The sequence below is a fragment of the Bos grunniens genome, chromosome 5 (genome assembly GCF_055505025.1).
Source record: "Bos grunniens cultivar Pamir isolate PY7600 chromosome 5, Bosgru_T2T1.0, whole genome shotgun sequence".
NCBI classification, from domain to species: Eukaryota; Metazoa; Chordata; class Mammalia; order Artiodactyla; family Bovidae; genus Bos; species Bos grunniens.
Genome location: NC_141169.1, coordinates 56,443,746 through 56,452,104, shown reverse-complemented (window position 1 = coordinate 56,452,104; position 8,359 = coordinate 56,443,746). Strand labels below are relative to the sequence as shown.

General features: G+C 52.7%; 1 non-coding gene across 1 annotated transcript; it reads right to left on the bottom strand.

The window, feature by feature from the left end:
• Positions 1 to 3,386: 3,386 nt before the first annotated feature.
• Positions 3,387 to 3,459, bottom strand: TRNAG-ACC (transfer RNA glycine (anticodon ACC)). Its single transcript has one exon. It is a non-coding gene; the product is annotated as a tRNA-Gly (tRNA).
• Positions 3,460 to 8,359: the final 4,900 nt, after the last annotated feature.

Below are 8,359 nucleotides of genomic sequence, written 5' to 3'. Positions count from 1 at the left end.
CTTTTGGATGAAATTATATTTTACAAATGACTCATTATTATATTTATAGCTTCTCTCCAAATGATTCAAATTGTGGTTTGTCGCCTCCCTGTCTCTCAACTTCCCCCCTAGCTTGACAGGAAGAAGTGCTGTTTACTGTACGGCCAGGTGTGGCCGCTGAGAGTGGCTGTGCCCCCTATAATTACGTTCCCTGAGCCCTGACAGGCACTCCGGCACTCGGAGTCATGTGCAGCCTTTGTTCCAGCACGTCTTCGGGAACTCGGCTTGGAATCCACTGCTGTAGGAAGTGCCTGTGTGCGTGGTGGGAGGGAGTGGGGAGGAGTGGGCAGCGGGAGGAGGCGGGGGCCTGTTCCCCGGGAGGCTGTGACAGAGGGGGCCTTTGTGAGGGCACAGGCTGGAGAAGCCAGAGCTGCAGGTCCTCAAAGCACCCTGTGAGAAGGCTGGGGAAGGGGGTGGATCTGGGCCCAGATCAGTGAGGACCCTCCACCCCCACCCCGGTGTGGGGGGCGGGCAACACTCCGCCCCCTCCCCCAGCCTTCATTGAGAAGTTGAGAGGGTGGCTGGTGGAGGCGGTGGCGGCTCAGACGTTTCAGGCTGTGCTAGGGTCTGGTTATTGACACCACGGTTTCTTGTGAGGAACCACTCTGGCTCTATCAGGAATGGGAGCGGGTGGTTCTTGAGTTCCCTCCCTCTTCCAGGCTCAGCTTCCCCACCCCTACCCTCCCACTCCGGCACCGCCCCCGCCCCCCTCCCTCGCCCCCAGCTCCCAGGTGTGGTCAGATTAGCCTGAGAGAGTGGCTTGCTCTTAAACAGGCCGTCTTTGAGGGGAAAGGTGGCCAGGAGGCCCCATGTGCAACGATAGTTTATTCTACCAGATGCCCATAGGATCAAAGTCCCCTTGGTCTGCCCTCCTGGGTACTAAGAAAAGCTTAAAGTCCACAGAATGGGACAGAAGGACATTCTGGAAGTCACAGTCTCACAACAACGCCCCTGTCCCTCGGGGTCCTTGGACCTCAGACATGGTGACCCCAAGATGCCTGTGGCTGGCTGCGGGGTGAGGGTCCTGGGACCACAGCAAGGACAGGCCACCTGGGGTGCCCAGAAGACCCAGAGGGAGCTGGCCTCTCAGGCAGGACCTGTTTGCAGACCTCTCCCTGGGCCTCAGGGGAAGAATTGGCTCCTTGATGTTACGATTCTGCGCTGAAAGGGAGGCTGGGCCCCTTGAGGATCAGAGCCTGGAGTTGCATGCTGGCCAAGCCTTGGGCTCTGGTTGTATCCCCAGCTTGCCTGCCCGCCCGGGGTTCCTTCGGGTCTGCTTCCATTTTTCCTTCTTGGAACTGCCTGAGTGAGTGTGAAGGGGGCTCGGGTCGGGGTGGAGGTGCTTGTGGAAATGGGTGTGGACAAGCATAACGTAATTATTGGTGAAATCAGGGTGAAGCCCAAATACAGATGACTTCCATCTGGGCTGAGCTGTGTCCCTGTGAGATGTGAGAGGCAGTCCTGAGGAGTGGCTAGGGACCCAACCGGGGACCCTAGATAAGAGGCCTTGGGACCCCCTTTCTCTGGGGGATTCCATGGAAGAAAGCAGAGAGGCCTTGACAAGTCCCTCCTCAGAGAGAAGGGGAGGCTGTGAAAAGAACCAGAAGGGGTCCTGGTGAGGTCGGGGTGGCAAAAAGGAGGAAGGGGCAGGGCCAGGTGTGCGTTCACCTGGGCTGTGGGTGACCCGAATGTACTCCTTGGGCTTGAGGGACAGAGAGACTCTTTGTTGGAGAGAAATGCTGCCTCCTGCATCTGGGGTAGAGCCGGGGCTGGCGGCCTTCCGACAGCAGCCAAGCCGGCTGGCGGTCAGACTGAGGGGCAGCCAACTCCACCAACTGAAGCCTCCTTTGGACCACCTTCTTCATGGGGTTTGTGGTCCTGGAGCCACCCTCCTTGTGCTGGCACCTTTTTACCAGGCTGTTGACCGTCGTGTCAACGTGTGAGTGCCATGAACGTGGTTCTTTAATCGCTAAGTTGTGTCTGTGTCCAACTCTTTGCCATCTCTTGGGCTACACCCCGCCAGGCTCCTCTGTCTGTGGGATTTCCCAGGCAAGAATACTGGAGTGGGTTGCCATTTCCTTCTCCAGGGGATCTTCCCAACTCAGGGATTGAACCCATGTCTTCTGCTTTGGCAGATGGATTATTTACCACTGAGTCACCAGGGAGGCTTGAACATGGTTAGAAGGTGTCATTTTTGAATATGTGTTCAAGGGATTATGCTCTTCCTGGCCTCTCCCATACCCCTCTCCCAACTCTGCTCCTGCTTGGAACCCCACTGCATGCCTCATGCAGGCAATGCTATGGGCAGCCTGTGGGCAAAACTGGATCCTTCCTCTGAATTAAGAGCAAATCATGGAGGAAAATGTGTCTTGACAAAATGGGTTTTCACGGCAGAGAGAGATCAGGCTGGGAAGAACTTGGCATCATTCCACCTTCAATGAGGATGATGATTTAGGGATGATGATGGAGGATCAAAGTATTATCTTTAGGTTGTATTTATGGAGCGATTTACTGTCTACCTCCTTATTATCAGGTAGAAACTTACTTCTAATGTTTGAAATGTTTTTAATTTGACAAAGTGAAATTAGAGATGATGAAATCAGCTTGCACACACTTCTCAAACTGTGTTCATATCCATTATCTCTCGAGGGGCAGCCTGTTCCCTTCTCTATTTTCTTTATAAGGATATTGAGATACAGAGATTAGATAACTTGCCTGAGGATGCACAACTAGTTACCAACTAGGTTTAGAATCAAGGTCCTCTTCCTTGGGCTTCCCAGGTGGCACTAGTGGTAAAGAACCTGCTTGCAAACGCAAGAGACCTGAGAGAAGCTGGTTCGATCCCTGGATCGGGAAGATCCCCTGGAGAAGTGCTCAGTAACCCACTCCAGTATTCTTGTCTGGAGAATCCCATGGACAGAGGAGCCTGGCAGGCTACAGTCCATGGCGTCGCAGAGTCGGACACGACTGAATGACTTAGCACACATGCACGCCTACGTGAATGGTGCCTCCTCTGCGGTTCTTCTGCTTTCTGTCAGTTTGGAAACAGAACTGAAGCCTACAGCCATGTAGGGGGGGTCAGCAGAGAGATGACTGAGAGCAGGTGAAGGTACTCTCCTTAGCTTGGGGCTCCCTGAAGGTGTTCGCAGAGCTGCTGAAATGTAGGGTGGCAGAAGGAAAAGCCTCCCTTTTTTCAATTAACTTCAAGTCTCTCTTGGGGTCAGAGTGGATGGGTTTTGTTGTTGTTAAATCTATTTAATGTATTTGGCTGTGCTGGGTCTTAATTGCGGCATGTGGGATCTTTAATTGCGGTGTGCAAACTCTTAGTTGTGGCATGTGGGATCTAGTTCCCTGACCAGGGATCGAACCCGGGTCCCCTGCATGGGTAGCACAGAGTCTTAGCCACTGGACCACCAGGGAAGTCCTGAAGTCAGAGTGAAAGTTGCTGACAGTACTTATTTATTGTGGTAAAGTATGCATTATATAAAAGTCACCATTTTTACCACTTTTAAGTGTACAGTTCAGTGGCATTAAGTATATTTACATCATTGGGCAACCATTCCCACCATCCATCTTCAAAACCTTTTTCATCTTCCCAGACTGAAACCTCATACCCACTGAAAAATCACTCCCCGTTCTCCCCTCTCTCCAGCCCCTGGCAGCCACTGTTCTGCTTTGTGTCTCTAGGAATTTAACTACTCTAGGGACCTCATGTAAGTGGAATCATATAGTATTTGTCCTTTTGTGTCTGTTTTGCATTGCCTTGTTTTTTATTGGATCATCATTTTTAACTATAACAGGGATAGTAATTAGCAGTGCCCCGTGCCCATAAAGGGGTGAAAAAAAGAGAACAAGAGCGATTTGGGGTGGATTTCTCAACTGAGAGGGGTACCAGATGTAAGGGGGTGGTGGTGGAGGGTGGATAGGAAGAAAGTGTTACATAGAGAAAAAATGCTGTACTTTATCATTCTAGGGGAGGGGTGCACCATTCCTCCCCACCCCAGCCCCCGGAGGTAGATGCCTCTTTTTTTGAGGATTATGAACTCTGATGGAGAAGCCCCTCTGTCTGGTGAGAACAGAGTGACCCTCTGGGCAGGCTGGAGGCGAGACAAATTGTTGTGTGAGAGAAATCAGCAGGAACTTGGAGTTCGGATAGAAGGGTCTGGAGGAGAAGTGAGAGGCTGGAGAAGATAGTGTAAGTTGGGACTTAGGAAACATGAGAAATTTTTTGAGGTGGATGGATGGCTGACAAATTTTTAGGAGAGTGATGTCTGTTCGATTCAAATGTGTTTATTCTGATTCTCTATTTCCTTGAGGTTTAAGTAAAAGTCTGGGCTTCCCTTGTGGCTCAGCTGGTAAAGAATCCGCCTGCAATGCAAGAGACCTGGGTTCGACCCCTGGGTTGGGAAGATTCCCCTGGAGAAGGGAAAGGCTACTACTGTGTCCGTTAGCTTGGTGTGAGCTGGCGGGGTGGCTGGGGGGATGTGGGAAGTGGGCAGTGCATGGGTAATAAGAGGTAGTCAAGCAGGAAACCGAGCCAGAGGTCTTCAGAGGAAGCATAAACCCTCTGAGAGGCCTGGGAGCACAGTCAGTTGTGGGACAAGAGACAAGAGGGACTGGGAGGTTGGGTGTGGGAAACAGTGATGAGGTCCCCACAGTCGGGAGGGAGTCTCCAGTCTTCTCTTGAATATTTGGGGCCAGTGTGTCAGTTAGAGAGCCTGAAGGAATGAGTGGATGTGGGTTTCCCTTCTTGAAGTCCTTCTGGTAAAATCTAGACCGGACACAGCCTGGGTCATCAGGAAGCAGAGGCTCCCAGCAGTCCTGTCAGCTCAGCTCACTGCCTCCAGGGTGTCCAGATTCACGGGGGATAGAACTGGTGATGGAGCTAGAACCAAAGCCAAGCCCGGAACATGTCTTGAGCTCTCAAAACACCCTGCTCTTTAAAACCATCTGAAAGCAGAGACCTGGAGCTGTGACTGTCTCTGATGGAGACAGATGCTTTTTGGAATTCCCAAATCTAGCAGGAGCCCAGCGAGAGGGTCTGGCTACTCCCACCCAGAGACCCCAGAGGAATCTGACGTGGAAGGCGAGCTTTGTGTTACTGGGAATGTTGGAGATTCCCTGACCAGGTCCTTGGCTGAGTGTGGGTTGGGGATGGAGCCCTGCCTGGAATTACTGATGCATCCTAAGATCTCAGAACTAGCCTGCGTGGTGGCGGTGGGGCCGACCGAGGACATTTCCCTCTGGTCCTCTCCAGCCTTGGCCCAGAGAACCAAGGCTCAGGGCTTGTCTGGCTGGACCCCATTTTGGTCCCAGCCCAGCATCCCTTCATCAGCTGGGTCCTGGGGAAAAGGGCCCAGCCTGGCCCACACTTGAGGAGGTTTGCCAAATGTGTTTAGCTGCCACTAAAAGCTTGTAAACTGGGGTGCAGGATACTGAGGGGCCTGGGCTGGCCCAAGGATGTGCTGTTTGGAAGTTCCAGAAGTTGCCTGCAGGTTGGGAGGGAGGAATGTCCCTGCAGAATCGCAGGCAAGCCTGTCCTGGGGCCGGGCCAGCTTTCCCTTCGATGGGCCCCTCTGCTCTGGGGGAGCTGTGTGTTCCCTTCTACTCTGGCAGCTTGGGAAAGACCAGAGGCCCTTTCAGGGAAAGGAGAAAGAGGGAAAACAGGCCTGAAAACACTGCAGTGAAAGGCCTAATTCTGAGCTCCAGCTGCGGACCCAGGCCCAGAGCACAGATGCATCCGCTATTCTGTGATGAGGACGTGGAGGGTTCTGAAATAGGTTGTTTAGGGGAGCTGCAGAGCCTCGGTGCTAGAAGGACTTGGAAGAGCAGCTAGTACAGCCCCCTCATTTTGCTGGGAGGCTAATCTGAAACAGAGTGGAATTTGGCAGGGGTTAGGATGGCTTTTTTCTTTGGAGGCCCCTGTTTCCTGAAAGAGACAGTGTCCGAGATGAGCTGATTTCACTCATTGCCCTCCTGGGTGCATTTTTTAAAAAAAGAAAAGAAAGAAAGCCCTCAGAGGTCCTGATCTGGCTTTTTTAAAAATCACTGAGTTTGTGGCTTCCAGGGTGTTTTCAGTTTGGAGCCATCATTTCTGTTTGTTCATTAAAATGTTTGTTCACCACAGGCTTCTCGCCAGATCTCCCTTCGCACGTTATCAGGCCATGCTGATGAATGGCTGAGGGAAGCCAGAAACCTAACTCAGGAAAAGAGTGGAATAAGGGGCGGGTATGGTCTTGGAGTGGGGTGGGGTTAGAAGGTGGAGGTTGACAGGGCCTGCGGTTAAGGGTGAAGGTCTGAGTACCCTCAACAAGAAGCCTTAAGGCAACAGAAGAGACCTTGGCTTGGCCTCTGTGCAGGGCTGGGTCCTCGGGCTCCTGCGGAAGCAGAGAGGCTACCTTGAGAATATGGTACTCAGAGCATTAGGGAGGCTCTGAGGATGGGCAGACCCCTGGCATATGAAGCTTAGGAAAGAGGAGCCCTGCATGGGGGGCAGCCGGGTCCCTCAGAAAAAAGAGCAAAGAAAGAAAGGGGCACGGAGTGAAGTGGGGCCTGAATTATAAGTTTTGGGAGGGGCCCAGGAGGCTGCCAACTTTGATCTCACTTTCTGGATAGGCCTTTGGGTTATTTCTTATACCCACCACCCAATCACCAGAGAGAGGTGTCGCCTTCTGACAGAAGCAGCTCTTGGCAGACAAGTGAGACACATGCAGCTGGACTTGGGGGCAACACAAGCTGGGTGTGGGCTGGGGAGGGGACATTTGTATGCTGGGGGGGAGAGGAAAGTCTTTCCTGTCTGGGGTGACAGAGTGGGGAAGCAGAAAGTAAGGTTAGGGCAGGGGCCTGTGTGTCCTGTCTCCACGGTCCCCCTGGTGCTCAGCTCAGGGCCAGGCACACAGGAGATGCTCCCTGATAACGGCATGAAGTTGGTATCTGTCCGAATGCATAGAGTGCTATTCCCTTGAACCCCTATGTTAACTTCTATTTTTCTTCTTCCGGATTTAAAGAATAATCGAGACTATTTGCTTAACTTGAGCTCTCTCCTTCAGGAAGGAACTTACTGTCCGTGTGACAGAGCATTAGGCACTGTCCTGGAAACTATCTCAGCATAAAGGCCCTCCATCTGTGGGGGGAGGGGAGATAGGAGGTGGGCCAGAATGACCTCTCAGGGTCCAGTTGGCTCTGTGGGATGTAGAAGATGGACTGAAATTGGCCAGGCTGAGCTGGCGATGGCGGAGGTCACCACAAGATGACGCATTACCAACTTCATTAATTGCATCATGTTTTTCTCCATGTGACAGCACTGGGCTTATGCCTCATCCCTAGCAGATAACCAAGAGAGGAAAATAAAATGGAATTCCAACCTTCTCTCTGGCAAGGTTTAACACCTGGAATTGGTAACTCAGAGAAGGGTCTCCTTCCTTGGACAGTATCACGGCCCATCACTGAGGTTTATAGAAAAGAGGGATATTATGGTTTATGGCATTAAGAGATATTTCCTCCCCTCCTAGCCCTTTGTCCTGAGGGAGCTCCCCCAACTTCTCTTGGGTTTGGTTTCGGAAGTGATGGTTAATCCTCTCCCAGTTGGAAGCACTTCCTGGAAGGCCTTAGTCTAGTATTCCTCCAGAGACGGGGATGGCTGAGACGACCTCTTCAAGTCTTGCCCACTCTACAGTTTCTGCAGCTCAGGAGGATCTAAGCATTTCCTTTCCTTCAGAAGTTGTCAGAGTTAACTCCGCGAGGGCGTGGGCTCCTTGTAGCTACACTACCCTTCCTCTAATATTTAAAAGATCTGTGCGGGTTCTTAGGGCCTCGGAATCATGTATTTATTTTCCTTGGCTCTGGCTGAAAAGGCCACATCGGTTTTTTTTTTTTTTTCCCCTGAAAGCTAGGTCTTTTGGGCTAAAAACACAAACCGCCTTTCAGCTCTAGAAATGGCTGATTTTCATCATGCCCTTTCCGGATCAAATGATTTCTTAAATTGCTCTCCCTCCGCCCCGCGCTGGGTGTTCGGGGTGCGGGGGACACAGAAGTCCGGCCGTTGGGTCCCCTGGCTTTCCTTTCTCCTGGAGGACTTGGGCGGGGGAGGAGCCTCAGTTTCTCCGTCGCACACCTTGGTCGGAATCGGGCAAGGGGCTCCCGGGAGGGGATGCTCGGGGAGCGGGCAGCTGCGGCCCAAACCGCTGCGCCCCTTCGTCGGCGTCTGGGGCCACCGGGCAGCGCCGGAGTGAGGCGCCGTGGACCCAGGCCCCTCTCGGTCACGGGCGCGCCCCGACGCGCGGGGCTCCCGCACTCAGAGAAGGGAGGCTGGGGGCGCCCC